Genomic DNA, 18,851 nt, shown 5'->3' with positions numbered 1-18,851 from the left:
AATGGACTGCTTTCTCAAGGAGCAGTCTGCCTTCCTCCCTCAACACACTTACCCTCACAATGCAGTTGGGCACCTGGCTTCCAAGGCTCCCTCCCTCTGCCCTGTATCACTCGCTCTTACCAGCTTCATCCTTTCTGGAGATAAAAGGCTGTGTCTGAAAGGTCAGTTCTGATGGTCCTGGGCCCTTTAATTAAAGTCATCTGAATCGCTCACTTTATTGCACTCCTTCTATAGACTGGTTGAGCTCCCAAAGGAATTGCTTTGACATTTCTTCAAAAATTGGTTGCAAACTGAGCTGTTTTCAAAAGTAACGTCTTATTTTAAAAAAAAAAGAAAAAAGTACTTCCTTCTTTTTCTTTTGTGGTTCATTAGCATCTTCTATTTTTTTTTTTTCCTTTTTCTTTTTCTCCCTCTCTTTCCCTACTGGAAACCAGCAGTATTTTACCCTGGCTTGCCAAATGATTTTTATCTCAGTAGAAAAAGAACTTGCTATTTCCTGACAATCTACCACCATCACTACCACCGCCCCCCTTTTTAAAATACATTTTGTGCTGGGAATCAAAGTCAGGTAACTTGATAAGGAGTCAATGAAAACAAATTAATTCTGTCTGCATTTAAAAGAGAGACAGCTTGGTCTCACAGAGTTATCTTATTTGTTTCCCTGGACTTGGCACTTTCTCGATGTAACACTGCTGGAAACTCTAGGTATTTGGGAGAAATAAACAAGGGCATACTATTTTCCCACTGGAGTAAGGTGATTATGTGTGTGTAAGTTATTCAGATAATTTTGGGGGGTTGTGGGAGAAATTTCATTCCAACACATCTGGCTAATTGCATCTAAATTATCATTTTGACCCTCCGTTATGTGGACAATTTGCATTAAGTCCTGGGATACAGAACACGAATTCTAAATAGCATTTGTGTGACAGCTGCAAAAACAGTATTTTAATCATCCTAGGTCTCTCCTTCTGGAATGGGATTGTATCGCAGTAGGAGAGATGTCATGACCTTCACTCCCTCCTCTCCTTTCTAAGCCCCGTGCTCCCAAGGATAGAACATGCTCACTCTATGATCATCCTGGACCTGGAGGAAGACTTCCCAATTTGAGGAAATCTGTATCTTTTGAAGCTGACAACTTTCCGTACTCTTTTAGAGCCAGTGAAAAAAATGTTTCTCTGAAAGCAACATCACAAGGAAGGAGTCTAGGAGACAAGAGTCTACACTTGCATATCCAGTCATGCCAACTCATGTAGCTATGTGTCTTTGAGACTGGAAGAATGGTAGCAATCCATTGGAGATCATTGCCATATGCGGTATTGTTGGGGGTGAGGACTAGAAGACTGGGCATGCCCATGTCATTGTTTGGGAGATTAATCCTTACTCTTGGCTTCCAAAGACTATCAAATCAAAGTAGAAAGGATCAGAGGCTAATAAATGTTGGCATCCCAGGAGCCTTGTGTGGCTTTCTCTGACAAAAAATAAATAAACATCAAGAATCCCTTCTTTTTCTTTCTCTTCCATTAGTGGGTCCTTCTAACCTATAGAAAGCAGATGATGATGATAGAATAGGACAGTGTACAGGGTAAGTTGGTGATGTGTCTGATGTCACTCCAATTCTTTATCCACTGTATTCTTTCTCTTTGCTGAGGGGCCTCAAATGAAACTATCTCTTTTCTCTTCATCAGTTGAAAGAATTTTAAGCTTAGCTAGAGATGTAAGGGTCTCATAGACCGAGATGAAAGTCCTAGGCTAAAGCCTAAATATTTCCACAAATGTTTCAGGTGGACATTTCATGCCCATCGTGTTTGAAGGACGCTTTCATTTTGCTTCTTTATGGATCTCATTCCAAAAGGTGAGGCAATGTTCCAGATCTTTAAGATCTCAGCTCAGATGTTATATAAATCATTCCACCTCTTTGTAGGGTTCCCTCCATGTGCTTGCTGGGTAGCCTTTAGCCAGGATGTTCATGAACAGCGTCCGCAGAAACCACTGGAATCTTCTTCCAGCACTGGATGTTTCAGTGAGGTGACTGGGAAAAGGGATGGTTCAGTGGTCTGATCCTGAAACCCAGCGGACAGCTATTTGCCTCAGGATTTTGGAGTTTGAGATGTTTGGCTGTTGTTTGAGAATGACAGAAAGGGAGAAACCCAGTAGACGGAAGAGAGGGTGCTTGCAATGCCAGTGGAATTTGGAGGGGTGGGGAAGGGGGCAAAGACTCTAACATCCTCCAAATAAGGTTGTCTTCAAGTAATTGGGCATTTGTGCCTTGGGTTTCTGGATTCCATTCTCAATATGCATGCTGAGTCATTCCATTTTCTTCCTAGGGCTTTTCAGTTTGCCTTCCAGGATTACAAATTGATATTATCTCCTCAGGCAGACTCAGGCTTGTTAGCCAGGGCTATTTAATGTTGAGAAGTGGCCAGGAGATCTTGGGGAAAGTGCAATAGAGAATTATGGAAACATCAATTTCGGTAATCTAAACCACTATCCTCCTTGTCCTGAGTTCTGGATATCTATTTTTTCTCTCTTTTTGTTTTGTTTTGTTTTGTTTGTTTGTTTGTTGCTCTGAGTTATCAATGAGTCAGACAACTGGCACTGTCTTTTGATGACACAGTTAGGGCTACCAAAAACTCATGTAAATTACTGTATTCCCTTTACATATACTATCACAACATACTCTCTTGTGGCCTCATTATTAAAGGTTTTCTTTTAATTTCAGCTACAGTTTCTGTGTCACCCGTGCATAGTTCTTTTGGTCAACGTTTCATTGTAAAAGAGTTAACCCCACTGTATCCAGCAGATTGAGGTGAGGAGCTATGATTTCTTAAGGGCAATTGTCAACACTGGTGGTCTACAGATGAGACTCAGGGATGTGCTAACTGTGGCAATCTTTCCCCTTCCAGGATGTTCTGGGGCACTCTTGAGATTAATTCATTTGGGTATTTAATAAAGTTTTCCCTCAGGAGACTTTGGTGGTTACCTATATTGTGTTCTATTGCTGCCATCAGAAGTTACCCCAAACTTTGTGGTTTTCAACAACACAAATTCATACCTCATAGTTGCTCTAGGTTACATGTCCAACATGGGTCCCACTAGGCTCGAATCAAGGTGTTGGCAGGGCTGCACTCTTCACTGGAGGCTCTGGGGAAGAGTCCCTCTCAAGTTCATGCAGTTGTTGCTGAATTCCATTCCTCGGGGTTGCAGAACCGACGCCCTTGTTTCTTTGTTGGCTGTCAGCAGGGGATGGCCAGCAGCTGGGAGATCCCAACTTTCTTCCTCCTTCTATAAAGCCAGCAACAGAAAGTCAAGTCCACATTTAAGGTTTGGCTTCCGCTTTGGCCTCCTTTCTTATGCTTCTTCTGCTCTATCTCTTCTGTTGGTTGGTCTGCCTTCCTCTTCTTTTAAGGGCTCAGGTGACTACATTGGGCCCACCTGGATAATTCAGGCTATTCCCTTTACCTTCAGGTCAGCAGATTAGTAACTTCAATATACCTGCAAATTAACACAACAGTACATAGACTTAGTGTTTGAATAACCAAGGGCTGGACATCATGGGGGGTGTGGGGAGGAAGCATCTTTAGAATTCTTAAGAATGGTCCTACAGGAAACCAATTAGGCTATCGGCATCTCTATGAAATTAGCCTAGTGGATGGGTTTCCAGTGTTGTTGCCAGCTAAAGGGAGTGAGATAATTTTTTTTTTTTTTAAATGCTAAATGGACCTTACGAGGGAGATTACTTCAGTGCTTGGGATCAAGGGTTTGAAACTATTGGCAGGGAGCATATCCGGGCAGTGAAGATCTAAACGGTGATATAGACAGAGAAAGGGGCACCTATTGGAGAAAATAAAATAAAATAATAAAATAAGAGAGGTCACCAAGGGGAAAATCCCTTACTCAACATTATGCTGACACATTAGAGATGGAGAGTTACCTACTGATAAGTAAAACAATACCATAGAAATATATACCACCCTCATTTGGAGTATAGTTTTGCAAATAAATGAAAAAAAATATTTGAGTACGTTCAAAAATATTTAAGAAAATACTTGAAGAGATTTGCCTGAGCTAGATATGGAAGAAATCCACGCCCTCCCTGTCACCCTCCTTAGTTTTTAAAATTGTGCCCAATTTTTACGTGAGCCTAGCATCATGAAATATACTCTTTGTAGTACTATGTACATAGTTTTACAGATATAGATATGTAATGTTTAAATAAAATATATGCTATTTCCAAATATCTTCAGGAAATAAGAATCCTCTGCTGCCTTCTTTGACAATGTAAATATGTAAACATTTATATTTATATTTATTTATATTATGTAAATATACTGCATGTACATTTCTACTTGTCCATAAGTATTGCTATGGAGATATATAGGTATGGATAAATGTAGAAATTGATATAACTAAGCTGTTATCATGACAGACATAGATATAAGACCCTCACTTTCTCAAATAAAAGCTATTGCAATATCACATTTAAACCCACACACACTCACACACACACACACACACACACTCACACACACACACAAGATCATCCCAAATTTTGTTTTTACCCAGATTCCATGTTTACATACATGACCCTTTTTCTTTTTTAATCCCTCTTGGCGTAGATGTCGCTCTCATCCAAACGTCCAGAGTCATCCTGCAATTGCAAGTCCCTTTCCAGGACAATGGGAAATGTACCCCGTTTACATGTTCATTTTGTGGTCATTAGGGTTTCCTGTCCATGGTCCTTCTGTGAATTCCCTTCAGGCTTAGTTTGGCGCATGTTTGTAGGAGTGACTGGAAGACACAGAGGCGCAGAGTCTGACCTACCCACAGTACTTGGGGTTTTTCAAATCATACATCAGTCTGGGTCAAGCTGACTATTGTCCGGTGTTCAGGTCCTTGACTGGAAGGAACAGGGCTAAGGGAGAAAAGAAATCATATCCTGTCAATAAGCGCTGAAAATATTTAGTGTGGCAAGCTCTGTGTTTTCTTTCTTATGAAAAGCTGATTAATATTCAGTGGTTGAAGGTTAATACCCCATTCATTTTATTCACTTTACATCCTGCACACAGCAGTGACTGTTCCAATTTCAACTCCTAATTCATACAAATCTGGTTCCAATCAGGAGATTAGTAACTTACTGCCTAAGCAGAAACAAATCACACAATTGCTAAGCTTATCTTTCTACCCATGCACAGACATGTATATGTGCTTGAAATGGACTCATTCATGGAGAGATGCAAATGCACACGGACCAGCAAGGTCCAATCAAGGTGGATGTATCTAGGAAATTGTGTTTGCTTATGCAGGCATGAGAAAGGAACAGATGGATGAAACTAACCCCGGAAAAGCATTGTCTAAATAAATTCATGTGTGCAAAGGTCTTTCACCTTATTCAATACATGTATCTCTGCAAAGTTTTCTGTATTACAAATATTCCTACGCTGAATCATATCCTAAAAGTATTACGATGAAACATTATTAAAAGACTCTTTATACTCTGTCTTTTTGTAGAATATGGTATTATTTTGTAAGTTACCCACCATCAGTCACTCTTCTTATAGCGCATAAACTTCTGATACTAGAGAGGTTTTCGTAAAGTTGGACAGATCACTTTTTTTTTTTTTTTAAGAAGATGAAATTGCAGCAGGGGGAACTCTAGCGTAATGATAATGAAGGTTTTTCTGATCATATGAGTAAAGCTTCAAACACAGGTCACCGAAGTAGGGAGGGGATTTGAATTTCCTGAAGATCTTTTGAAATCGTATCTCATTTGTCTGGAAAGGATTAAGGAGAGGCCTGCAGGGGTCTGTTTAGGGCTCCTTCCAGGTTAGTGGGCCTGTGACTTGGGGATATCTGTCTGTAGTCACGGTAGGAAAGATAAGTTTAGGTGGACATATGCATTCAGGATAGGAAGGAGAGGACTGGAGGTATGTTAAGAAGTTTCCATTTTTGGAGGATGGCACACAACAGTTGACTTAAAGAATTGGTCATCTCAGTGACTGGCAATCTAATGGTAAAGATAACTGGTACTAAGGGGTTTTTTTTTTCTTTCTTTCTTTTTTTAACCAACTTTTTTTTTTTTATTGTTGTTGTTGTTTGTATTTCTTTCTGCTTCCACAACAGATATGTGGTGCTGCTGAAACCAAAACAAAACAAAACAAAAAAATAATAATTCATTGGGATAAAGAAAGTTTTAGTATTTTATGCCATGACTGCTTTATTCGAGGACCTTGATTGTGGTTATGATTTTTTTTTTTAAGATTTTATTTATTTATTTGATAGAGATCACAAGCAGATAGAGAGGCAGGCAGAGAGAGAGAGAGAGGAGGAAGCAGGCTCCCTGCTGAGCAGAAAGCCCAATGTGGGACTCGATCCCAGGACCCTGAGATCATGACCTGAGCCAAAGGCAGAGGCTTAACCCTCTGAGCCACCCAGGCGCCCATGATTTTTTTTTTTTTTTTTTTTTTAACAAAAATGTATTTCCTAAAGCTTTGCAGAGCTAGGTATCCATGAGATGCTGTTCCAGCTTGTCCGAAGGCGCAAATCTCATCTATCTTCAAGACTCCTGGGATTCTTTCCTTCGTTCCTTTAGTCTTTAGCTCTTATGTTCATGAAAAGGGCAAAATACAGAGTTTGATGCTTAAAAAAATGCCATTACCATAAACAAACACATAAACAATCCTGTCTTAGAATCGTGTCTCTTTCATTTACTAGACCAAGTGACCTTCCCCTCTTTTTCTTTTTCTTAAGTTTTTATTTATTCGTGAAACAGAATGAGAGAGAGAGCGTGCTCGCAAATGCACGCAAGTGGGAGGGGTGGGAGCGGCAGAGAAAAAAAAAGAAATGCAGACTCTCCACTGAGCAGGGAGCCTGATGCGGGGCCCCACCCCAGGAACCCAACTGAGATCATGACCTAAGTCAGAGGCCTCACCGACTGAGCCACCCAGGTGTCCCTGGGCTTCTCTAAATGTGTGAGTCTGGGCTGAGGATGAAATAATGAGAAAGATAAAGATGGCAATTGGCAATTAGAGGACCTCCATGGTGACAGTTCACCACGGCTTTGTTGTGAGGACTATGTGGTCTATATTTGTGAAACATTTGGAAATCTACACACTGCTAAACAAATTATGCATCATTATTACTTCTTAGTGTGGCTATATTTCAAATGGCCAGAGTGGTGTTCATCTGCCCTGCATCTGTCTACTTTCCAACCAAATTCCAGCTCCATGGAATTCCAGTGATCAGCTGTGCTCTCTTGGAATTGTAGGAAACATAACCCCCTGAACTCTTCAGCTAAGTCAAACATCTTCCAGTCTGCTGAGGAAGGCCTGAGTCAGCAACAGCCTGAGGAACCAGGGAAGTTTCTATCAGTGAGAATCGTACTGCTAATAAAATTTATGACATCCCTGTCAAAAATGTCTGAATATATGGAAGCCCAGATCAATGTCCAGATTTCTGTCATGGGTGCTAATTCAGCTCTACCTGGGGAAGAACTTGGAGTCTTAACTGGGGCTTTCCTAACCACCTTCTCAGCCACGCCACCCTTTTCAAGTTGTGGCAAAATACATATAACATAACAGTTATCACCGTAACTCTCTCCGGGTCCCTGGCAACCACCATTCTACCTCCTGTCTCTGTGAATTTCATTACTCTAGCTACCTCCTATGAATGGAATCGTACTGATGTACGACTTTTACGACTGGTTTATTTCATTAGCATCACATCCTCAAGGTTCAACCATGTGGTAGGTGCCATCCCTTTTAGTGTGAGCAGAGAGTGGTAGTGATATCCCTCAGTAACAGTTGCGGGGGGGGGGGGTTCAAGGAACCAGCATGTTTAGGGTCTCTATGAGGTCACTGGATACTGACAAGAATCCAGAGTGTGATGGCAGTATTAGCCTCGCTTGTAATTGGTGTTGATCAACCACGGTTAGCAGCTCCAGACTATCAGGGGTTCTGAAGAAAATTCTAGAAGACACGGACTCCTGACAGAAAAGTCTACACCCTCAGCAATCTGGGGGAGTCAATCACTTTGAGGAGACTTGGAGGTTGTTGTAATGGGGCTTCTCACTGCTGACCACCTAGCACTCTGTTTCTATTTTACCAATGCCATCAAGAGGGATTCTGGCTTGTGGAAATACCATGTTCTCTTGCTGCCTTCAGGTGACTGTACAAACTAAAAAAAAAAAAAAAAAAAAAAAAAAAAAACCCAAGCTGCAGCTCCACACAGGGTGTCTAGCCAAAATGCAAAGTTTTACCACAGCGCACAAGTAGACAGTGTTTTCCAAGTGCAAGAACAGAGTGAGGTGCCTTTCAGCACCTTTTCTGCCACTTCTTTAAAAATGATTTAAATTGGAGGCAATAGCATCGAATGCTGAACATCTGACACTCAGACAAGACTTAATGAATCATGCACTTTAACAACATCACTCTTCTCCAGCCACTTGACTTGGCGTCCATGGTGGTTGTTTTTTTTCCCACAAAAACATTTGTTCTGCAGACCATTTGCTTGTTCGAGTGTCCTGGGCAACTCTTCATTCGTGGCAAGGAGAGCTGGCCCATTAGAGGCTGCAAACCCGAGCTCGCCTCCTGTACAGTCTCTCTGGGTCCGGATTTCACAGTCAGAAGGCAACAGTGGTCCTCAGGAACCCGGCTGAGAACCACCTTTGATTTCTTTCTGCACAGTCTGTTGCAGGGAATTTAAGCTGCACGACCAGGTGTTCCCAACCCTACAACATCCAGCATTGTTATTAGACCGGTTTGAAACAAACTATCAAAAAAAGTAATGGTTTTGTGGGTAGGAAAATACCAGTATTGGGAAAAAAAAGACAGCAATTCTGATATTCACGTTGGGGCATTATCCTCCTTGTCATTAATTACTCCTCCTTCTGTGGGGTATGGTTGTGGATCTCACGGCTTGCCTGGCAATTTTTAAGATCACAGGCAGAGAGGACGGAAGCTGCCCAGCTTCGCCAAGGACCATAGGCTATTGTCTCACACTCTTTTCGGATGGGTCACTAATTCGGTGCTATTGGCAGAGAAAGCGGGCAGGGGGTGGGGAGGGAGGGGGCGTTCCCTCCAGGCTGTAACGTATGCAAACAATTTAATCTTCTGATCCAATCCTTAATGTAAATGTTTAATATAAACCTGATGTTAACACAATGTACATGAATTTACTGGCAGGCAAAGCTGAGATTTACATCACTCTGAAGATCAAATGTTCTTTGCAGCAGGGGTTGGGGAAGTCTTTAAATATGGCAAAGTTTTCCCTCTGAATGGCAGGTGCATCCCTAAAGCACACACGCCCAGTGCTCCACTGGGGGATCGAGTGCTCACAGATGCCGGATTCCAGTGTGCAAGTTACAAGATCCTCAGTTGCTTCTTTGTATCCTGCCCCACTGCAAATGACACCTTAGATTCTAGACCAGTTGCTGGCAAACTAAGGTCTGCAGGACAAATCAGGGCCACAGACTGTTTGCCTTCTGAACAGCTTTAATGTGATATAATTGATAAATGCAAATAATAGCCCATATGCAATGTGTACAATTTGATGAGTTTGGACAGATGAAGACACCTCCGAAACTGTCACCACCATTGAGGTAATAGACGTAGCCATCACCGAAAGTTTCCTTGTGTTCCCTGGTTTCTTTTCCCTTGTTTTTGTTTTGTTCATTTTCGTTCTGTATTTTGGGGATGAGAACACTTAACATGAAATCTACCTTCTTGACAACTTTTTAAGGGAAGGTATTTCATTGAAACAAGTTTGGTTTTACAAGATGAGTGTGTTCTGGAGATCTTCTGCACCACATGCCCTCTTGTCATTAACAATATTGCATTGTCCCCGGCCTGTTTTTGCACAGCCCACAAGCCAAGAAAGGGCTAACGGCTTGAAAGGAATAGAAAAGAACAGGGAAATAATGTTTCGGGACATATGAAAAGTACATGAAATTCAAATTCCCGTCTCCATCAAGTTTATCAGATGGATAAACTCAGAACGCAGCGGTGCCTGATTGCTTATTTAAGGTCTGTGACTGTCTTTGCAACATCCTAAGAGTTGAGTCATTGTCGTGGTGACTCTATGGCTCAGGGACCCTAAAAGACTCACTGCTTGGCTCTTTACAGAAAATGTTTGCTGTCCCCTGCTCCACGCAGTGCATGCAGAAGTGATAATGTAATGGTGGTTAGCAATTATTAGTGGTTTCTTTACACTGTGCCCAGGGTACGCACACTGACTGCCCATCAACGCATGGCATGCCACGTGTTCATTTCCACTTAAAAGAAATTATATTTGCTAAGTGTTTGTGCGATTGTCCCCCTCACAGACCCCACCTTTGTCTACTTCTACGCCTCCAGCTTTGGTCATTTCTACATGTGAACGATCTCCTGAAAGAACGAATAGTAATAAGAGTTTCTTTTTAAATCCTTCCAATCTGACCGTTGCTTCAGATATTTAATGCTGCGTAAATTAGGTAATTGCCCCAAACTGACTCATCACCAGCATTACCTCAGGAATGTAAGAAATGCCCGGACTTAATGAAGAGGGTGTGAGGCGGGGACCCAGAGCTTTTGTCTGTTCGGTTTTTTCATTTTTAAGTTTTACCAGCGATGCTAAGAATGAGCCTGATGGCCTGATGTGGGAGCCACCAGCCAAGATAAGTATTTGATGGTACACTTCTCAGAATGATAAGGCCTGTATTTTGAATACCACCTGATTAGGAACTCTTGGGAAGTGAAACTCATGTCCCTATTTTTGTAACCTCTGACCTCCCAAGCCCCAAATCCCTCCTACCCCCGGCCCACCACAGCCACCAGTGTAATGAGACAGAACTTTGCATGAAGGAGGTACCCAAACCGGGTTTCTTGAGGGACTTGATAGTGCAGTTCCTAATAATAAATGTTGACTTCCCTCCCCTGCTCAGGAAAGAATTTTCCTATGAAAATAAAAGTGTATTCACAGAACATTTGAATTCTTACATGAAAATATTTAGAGCAGTCTGGGACTGGCTCAGGTTATAGCTTTTTTGGTCCTGGCCAAATTTTCACAAAGGAATCAGCCTGACCCTAATTGAGACAGCTAATTCCTACCTGGCCTTACTGTAACCTCCTAGAAGGGTGAGGAGTAATTATCAACAGATTTAATATCTGCAGTTTTATGATAGGACCCTAATTTTTCCCTCCAAGCTTTTAGGATTAATTTCCCCAGTTTACAGGCTGTATGGAAATGTCCCTGTGGCCCCTCTGAATGAAATAATTAGCTACACATGCTATCCAACACTCTTCTATACTTTGGCCCCTCATTAGTTTCAAATCTCAATTTAATTTCCAGGAGAAATAGTTCAGGGTTTCCTGAGACTTAGCAATTGAATCTGACCAACGGCAGGGGGTCCCATACCCAGACTGCTTTTTTCCTGGTCAGCCTCCCCACCTCTCACCACCACCTCACCCCCGCCTCCCATCAGATCTCTGTAAGATTCAATTTTGCTGCCTCTGTATTTGCAAATGGGACAGACCAGAAATTGTTTCCTGAAAACCAAACGCTTCCATTTGTTCTCTTCCTAATTGCTCCTGGAGTCTGATTTGAAGCCAGGAGCTTTTGGAACAGCTTTCCTTAGGTGGATTTGTGGTAAATTGGTGTGGCTCTAGAATTGAACATCTGAACTGCTAACTCAAGAAAAATGATGCTTATTTGCAATTCACTTGACGGTAATTGTATGCAAAGACCAATTTTGTCCCCATTGTCACAACTCTCGTGCTATTCCTCAAACCCTGAAGCACATGGTGGGTTCCATTCTTGGTTTCACCTTTCAGATGGGCACTATGGGTTTGCCCAGCCTGGAGAGGGTGGCATCTTATCAATGAGCTCTGAGCCCCATTTTCAGTACCAGTTAAGTAGCAGATTTTAGGGAAGATAAAAATGTTTGAAGGTAATGCTTTGTTACTGTGATAAAGTATCAACTTTTAAAGACTACTTTGGTTAATTCAGATACTAGTTTTAGATAACCTCCTTTTCTTCTTGTCCTACAAAAGAAAAAAAAATAAGCGGAAATTTTGAGATGTTAAGAAACCATGAGAAAGGAATACTATGTAAGGAGGCAGACAGGAAGGAAATAAAGAATGGTCTTGTTCTAACTTGCAAAATGGTGAAATGACGCTGGCCATCTGTCATGTCTGGGAAAATATGAACCTGTCCAAAGTGCAAGGCTTTGTGTGTACAATTTACATGGAAATGGGGAGGCACATTGTGTGAGACTTCCCTACTAAGTACTACTTTTGGAAATTTCTTTGACATCTTCGATCAAATGGAGGTTTTTTTTTGTTGTCTTTTGTTTTGTTTTGTTTTCCTCCTCGCCAGGGGAAAAGCTGAGGCCTCTGATAACTATATTCCTTGCCAAGCAGAGATACTATGAGAAAAGTGAGAAAAGTGTAGGTTTTAATGTCAGAGAGAAATAAGTTGGATTCTAGATTTAATCATTTATCAGCTGTGTCCAGAGGGGTAAGGATGTCAACCTTATGAGGCCTCAGTTCCCTCATGGCTGTCTTATTCCTCTATGTTTGTATTGAGAATTAGTGGAAAAAATATGTACTATAATCTATTAGTAAATATTACTTCTATATCAAGGCTCATGTTTCAGTATTTTAAAACGTGGCCATTTTTGTCTTAGGCACTTAAGTCCTCCTTATCCAGCCCTGGACACACTGAATTCTTTTTCTGCTGTGTAGTTTTGCTCATTTTTTTTTTTTTTAAACAACCTCAGTTATTTAAATTGTGAAAAAAAAAAAAAAAAAAACCCTCATGGAGTGCTTGCCTGGTCAAACATACCCTGAAATTGGAATAATATGGATGTGATTAGCTGGCTCTGAAAAGAATAGTCCATAAATTTATGAATCTTTGCAAAAACAAAAGTACACAAACCTTTATGAAGCCGCCATGGAATTTTCCATGAAGCAGCGGTTGTCAAAAGAGGGGAGAAAGAGTATTATTTGTTTTATTTTGTTTTGAATGAGGGAGAGAGTGAGGGGGGAAGAGAACAGTGGACTCAGGTAAGTAAGTTGAGGGCAGATAGGTTAAAGACAGAGGGCATCTGGCACCCTCCTCCTAAGGACCAAAGGTTACTCTCAAGCAGAGCTATATTTGAGACACTAGAAGGGGTTCTGTTGGAAAATAGAGAATAGGAAGAAAGAGGGGTTTGCTGCGCTTTTCCTGAAGATTAACAATCTGACAGACAGACCAAAGGGAAACAATCCGTTGGCTTAAGTCCATGCCCAGCTCCCTTTCCTCATGCTGGCTCCTAACTGAACGGACTTTCCTACTTGGGTCTGTGTCTGCAATCCACACTCATTACATTTGCAGGTTCAACACTTAATCCTCCAAAAACTTTCCCTGACCCACTACATCTCATGACCCATCACTTACTCATCGTTCTATTCATACTTAGGTATGTAGTATGAACTATAGTATCTGAACACTGTTGTCTTCTTTCCAGTTATAGTTATTTAACACATACCTTTTCTCTTTCTTTCTCAGTGATAATTCTGAAAGCAAGAGGTTATATTCTGACGTTTTATTAATCCAAAAGATAATAGGACCTAGAATCATACCAATCACGTAATAGGCAACTTTGTAATACCTGTTGGAGTGAATCTATTTGATTGTATAAAACGAAATGACAGAATTACCTACTTGGTCTCATCCTATTGCTTAGTTCACAGCTAATTTTTTTGCTCACTTTAGACTGTATTGGCTGGGATTGGAGGATTTGATTTAAAAATGCCATTATTGGGGCGCCTGGGTGGCTCAGTGGGTTAGAGCCTCCGCCTTCAGCTTGGGTCATGATCCCAGGGTCCTGGGATCGAGCCCCGCGTCGGGCTCTCTGTTCGGCGGGGAGCCTGCTTCCCCTTCTCTCTCTGCCTGCCTCTCTGCCTACCTGTGACCTCTATCTGTCAAATAAATAAATAAAAGCTTTTAAAAAAATGCCATTATTAAGCATGAAGGGTAGCAAAGCGATTAGTCCTCACGTATCATGCTAAGTTTTGACTGGAAGTTTGTCTTCTTGAAGCTGAAAGAGAAAAAAGTAGAATCTGGTGGCCCTCCTAGAAGATTGTAGCAGTTCCTGGCCCACTGATTTGCCATGAAACAAGATGGCTTTAGGATTAAACCTTCATGCCCTTTTTCTTGCTTCATGATCTGTAGGTTCTACTGCAGATGGGGGGCTGCTAGCTGGGCGCATTATCCCCAAATGAGCAAAACATTTTAGGGATGATGTCACACCAGAATTTCAGTTCTTAGAGTAATTTAAGTCCCTTTCCCCTCCACATACTCTTCTTCAGCACCCCTCATCATCTTTGACCCTCTACCATCCTGAACGGACGCTTGTTTTAGAAATGGACCGAAAGAGAATTGTATCAGAATCCCCTAGGGTTCAGGGAGAAGAACAACATGGTATGACTGTCTTCATAAGAAAGATTTATAAAGTCCTATGAGACAAATGTCCCATGATAGGGAAATGCAGTTTTGATTAAGTCTTTTTGTTCAGAAGTGGTCTTCAAAGGCGTGAGTCCCTTCGGGCTGCTCTGTCAATCTTAGCGTATTATTTAATATTATCTTTGTTGTTACTCAGCTCTACTCGAATTTCAAAGATGGCTGCCACAGCTTTAAGGGATCACACAAGGACCTGTCACCTCCCCTCTCTGGCTCTTCTCAGTCACAAGGAAATTTTTCTTTGAAACCTCTCCCTTTTCAGACTTCCCTTACATGTCTTTGGTAAGAAGTGGGCCACTTTTTAAAACCAATCACTCAAGGAGAAAAGAATTACGTAATTGAGTGGGGCAAATCAGTATTCATCCTCCTTCAGTCTCATGTTCAAGGAATGAACAGTTGAACAAAATCCAGGCAGGCTGGCACGGAAGGGTGAGTATTGCTTGGGTACGTGGGTAATGCCATTAATAAAGGGCAGTGTTTGCTATACTGAAAAGTGTACCACAGAAAGAATGCTTTCATTAAAATGAGGTACAAACAGATCTGCTAAAAGGCGACAAAGACTGGGGCACCTGAATGGTTCCATCAGTTAAGCAGCCAACTCTTGGTTTTGACTTAGGTCATGAATCTCAGGGTCCTGGTATTAAGCCCCACATCAGGCTTTGCACTCAGCAAGGAGTTTGCTTGAGAATTCTCTCTCTCTGTAAGACTAGGATAGGACAGTGGGTACTCTCACAGGAAGTGATGTTGACCTCTTGCAACATAGTCATTGCCAAAGGCACAGTGTGATCAATCAGTGTTCCTTCAAGCTTTTGCTGGATACCCTATCTCTAACATAAACAGCAGTAGCAATACTATATAAGAACTGCATTAAGTCTCAAGTTTGATTTAATGCCAAATCCTCCAAAAAAGAACTAGCATTGAGGGAAATGGAGATAATCAGAAGTTTAGACCTCAATTTGAGTTGTTTTTATTGGCTGGCATAATGCATGGATTCTTTCCCTCTTCATGGAATAAAATATGATACCACATTTCTTTACAATTAAATTAAAGCTAAGTATCAACAAAGACATTATCATTCATATAATGCACTTGAAAGATATTGCTGGTACTCTATTGGAGTAAAGGATGGAATGCTTTTATTTTGTTGCTTTATGAAATGCCAGGTTTTCAGGGCAAATCCTATTAAGGGGTTTGGTTCCTGCCTGATATTATACTTTGTTCTCTGTTAGCTGCCACTGCATGGAGATGTCTGAAGATTACTCAGGCTGTGGTTGAGCTTAATCTAGAAACTGGAATTTCTAAATTGGGGAAATTTGTCCATTCATTTATTCTCTCATCTATTTATCAACTATCTATCATATTTATAATAATTTTTTATAATTGGCTGATTACTTATCAATTCCCTCCACTAGTCTGTAAGCTTATGGTGAAACTGGTTCCCAGTTGTATCTTCAGGACCTGATGTAATAAGTACTCAGTCAATATCTAGTTAGTGTTGGAACTCTCAGTGAATTCTAATCTGGGAAGGAAGATACGACATTTAGTAAACAACAACAGAAATGAGATTTTAGTCTGAGGGGCTGCCACAAGAGATTTACTAGAATTTTGAAGATGGATAAAGATCCCAAATAATATCTTCATTCATGTTTTAGGGGGAAATTATCTATTATCTATCTCTCTATCTCTCTTATCTATCTATCTATCTATCTATCTATCATCTACCTACCTATATAGCACACTTCAGGTCTATATTTAGAAGCTATAAACAAGCCAAGAAAATCTATTGTTAAAAAAAGTTTTGCAGAGTATAAATATATTTATGGCAGTGTTAACTCAGCCTGTTTTATTTTGTTTTTTTAATTTAAAATAAAGGCAATCTACATCAGTTTCTTAAAGTTGCTTTTCTTTATAATTTCTTTAAAGATTTTATTTACTTAAGAGAGAGAGAGAGAACACATGAACGAGGGGAAGGAGCAGAGGGAGAAGGAGAAGCAGACTCCCCGTAGAGCAGGGAGCCCGGCCTGGGTCTCAATCCTAAGACCTCGGGACTGTGACCTGAGCCAAAGGCAGCCGCTTAACCAACTGAGCAACTTAGGCACCCCAAGTGTTACTTTTCTATCCAATTTAGCACATCCTCCACTCGAGCCCTTAAGCCATTCACATTTATTCTCCTTATTGATTTGATCCTGTAGAAGCCACCATCTTGCTTTTTGTTTCTATTTATCCTGTACATTTTTTCTTTTGGTGTTCTTTTCCTTCTTTTTTGGGGGGAATGGTTATTAACTGAGTACATTTACTTATCAATTTTATTTCATTTATCTATCTATTTATTTATACTGTATGATTCCATTTATATAAAATTCTAGAAAAGGTATACAAGTCATTAGTGACCGAAAACCAATCAGTAGTTGCCTGGGGATTCACGGAGAAAAGAGAGAGGCAGGAAAGAGAAACTATAAAAGTACAAAAGAGAAATCTGGGGGGGGTGACTGACATGTACATAATTATGATTGTGGTGATGGTTTTATAAATATATACATATGCCATAACCTAACAAATTATGTATCATTAATATGTGCAGTTGAATCCATATCAATTATATCTCTTTTAAATGTTAAAATTTTTTGAGGGGAGAAAATAATATTAAGAAAATTGTACATATTCAGGCAAAATCAGATGAGTGCTTCAATAAGGGACTCTAACTGCAAATATATAAATAATGATATCCAACATTTGGGTCAATGAGATAAAGGGTATCATTTATTTTTTTTATTATTTTTTTAAGATTTTATTTATTTATTTGACAGAGATCACAAGTAGGCAGAGAGGCAGGCAGAGAGAGAGAGACGGGGAAGCAGGCTCCCTGCTGAGCAGAGAGCCCGATGCGGGGCTCAATCCCAGGACCCTGAGATCACGACCTGAGCTGAAGGCAGAGGCTTTAACCCACTAAGCCACCCAGGTGCCCCAGGATATAATTTATAATGCTGATGAAGGAAGACAAGAAAAAAAATGGGAAAAAGATAAGAAATTTTAACAAATCTTTCCTCTGTAAGGACAGGAAAATGGAAGTGGGGGCTCATGGATGGGTTATAAAATGAGTTTAGTGGGTTGGGAGCCAACATTTATTAATGTATAATGTGTTTTTTGCCCCAGGTATACAGGTCTGTGAATCATCAGGCTTACACATTCCACAGCACTCACCATAGCACATACCCTTCCTAATGTCCATAACCCAACCGCCCTATCCCTACCTCCCACCCCACAGCAACCCTGTTTATTTCCCGAGATTAAGAGTCTCTTATGGTTTATCTCCCTTCTGACCAAATCTCATTTCACTTTTTCCTTTCCCTACACTCCCTCCTTTATTTTTATACTCTAGTTAGAATTAGTGTTGTGCCATTTCATTTACCATGCATCATAAATGTGAGAACTATATTAGGATTCTCTAGAGAAACCAAACTAATATATACATATGGAGATTTATTATAATGAAGAATTGGTTCTTGCAACTGTGGTGCCTGCAAAGTTGCACCGTCTTCTGTCTGCAAACTGGACCAGGTAGCATAATTTCCAGTCTGAGTCCAAAGACCAGACAACCAGAAGAGTAGATGGTATCAATCCCAGTACAAGGGCAGGAGAAGACTGTTGGACTGATGATGGCGGTTCAAACAGGTGGACCACAAAAACTAAGGGGACAAATTTCTCCTTCCTCTGCCTTTTTGTTCTACTCAGGCCCTCAGTGGATTGGATGATGCCTACTTGGACTGCGGGGGTTGATTGACTTTAGTGAGTCCACAGACTCGATTGCTAACCTCATCCAGAGAACACCCTCGCAGACACACCCAGGAATAATGTTTCACCGGGGCACCCCATGGTGCAGTCACCTTGACACATAAAATTAACCATCACAAGAACCTGAGAGCAGAATGATATCTTTCTCACATGTTTTACTTGTGCAAATGTTATCAGCCCTAGATTGGATATTATTTTTGTTTTAAATAGTCTTTTGTCTTCTAATGAAAGCAAAGAAAAAAAAACCTAATATTTTAGTATATATCCATATATGTACATTTTCAGTGCATTTCTTTCTTTCCTATAGATTCAAGTTTCCATCTTGTATTGTTTCATCTGTAGGCTCAAGAAATTCCTTAGTATTTCTTGTCATTTATTCTCTTGACATTCTGATCTCATCCTCATTTTTGAAGAATATTTTCACTGATTAAAAAAAATTATGCAATGGCCCTTTTTATTTCTTTCACTTTATTTTTTTAATTAAAAAAAAAAAAGACTTTATTTGACACAGAGAGAGAGAGCACAAGCAGGCAGAGCAGCAAGCAGACAGAGGGAGAGAGAGAAGCAGTCTCCCTGCTAAGCAG

The 18,851-nt window shown here is 40.6% G+C and overlaps 1 long non-coding RNA gene across 4 annotated transcripts in view; it reads left to right on the top strand.

Annotated features, from left to right (window-relative positions):
* LOC116577705 overlaps window positions 1-18,851 on the top strand; it is a 65,888-nt gene that overhangs the window by 35,043 nt on the left and 11,994 nt on the right. The window contains exon 1 of one of the 4 annotated variants that reach the window (XR_004280582.1): window positions 11,026-11,108. The exons of the other annotated variants lie outside the window; for them this stretch is intronic. This is a non-coding gene — a long non-coding RNA (uncharacterized LOC116577705). Of the gene's footprint in view, window positions 1-11,025; window positions 11,109-18,851 lie in introns of those variants that run through there. 4 annotated transcript variants of the gene reach the window in all.

The sequence above is a fragment of the Mustela erminea genome, chromosome 18 (assembly GCF_009829155.1).
Source record: "Mustela erminea isolate mMusErm1 chromosome 18, mMusErm1.Pri, whole genome shotgun sequence".
Taxonomy (NCBI): domain Eukaryota; kingdom Metazoa; phylum Chordata; class Mammalia; order Carnivora; family Mustelidae; genus Mustela; species Mustela erminea.
This window is presented reverse-complemented; position numbering and strand designations above follow the sequence as displayed.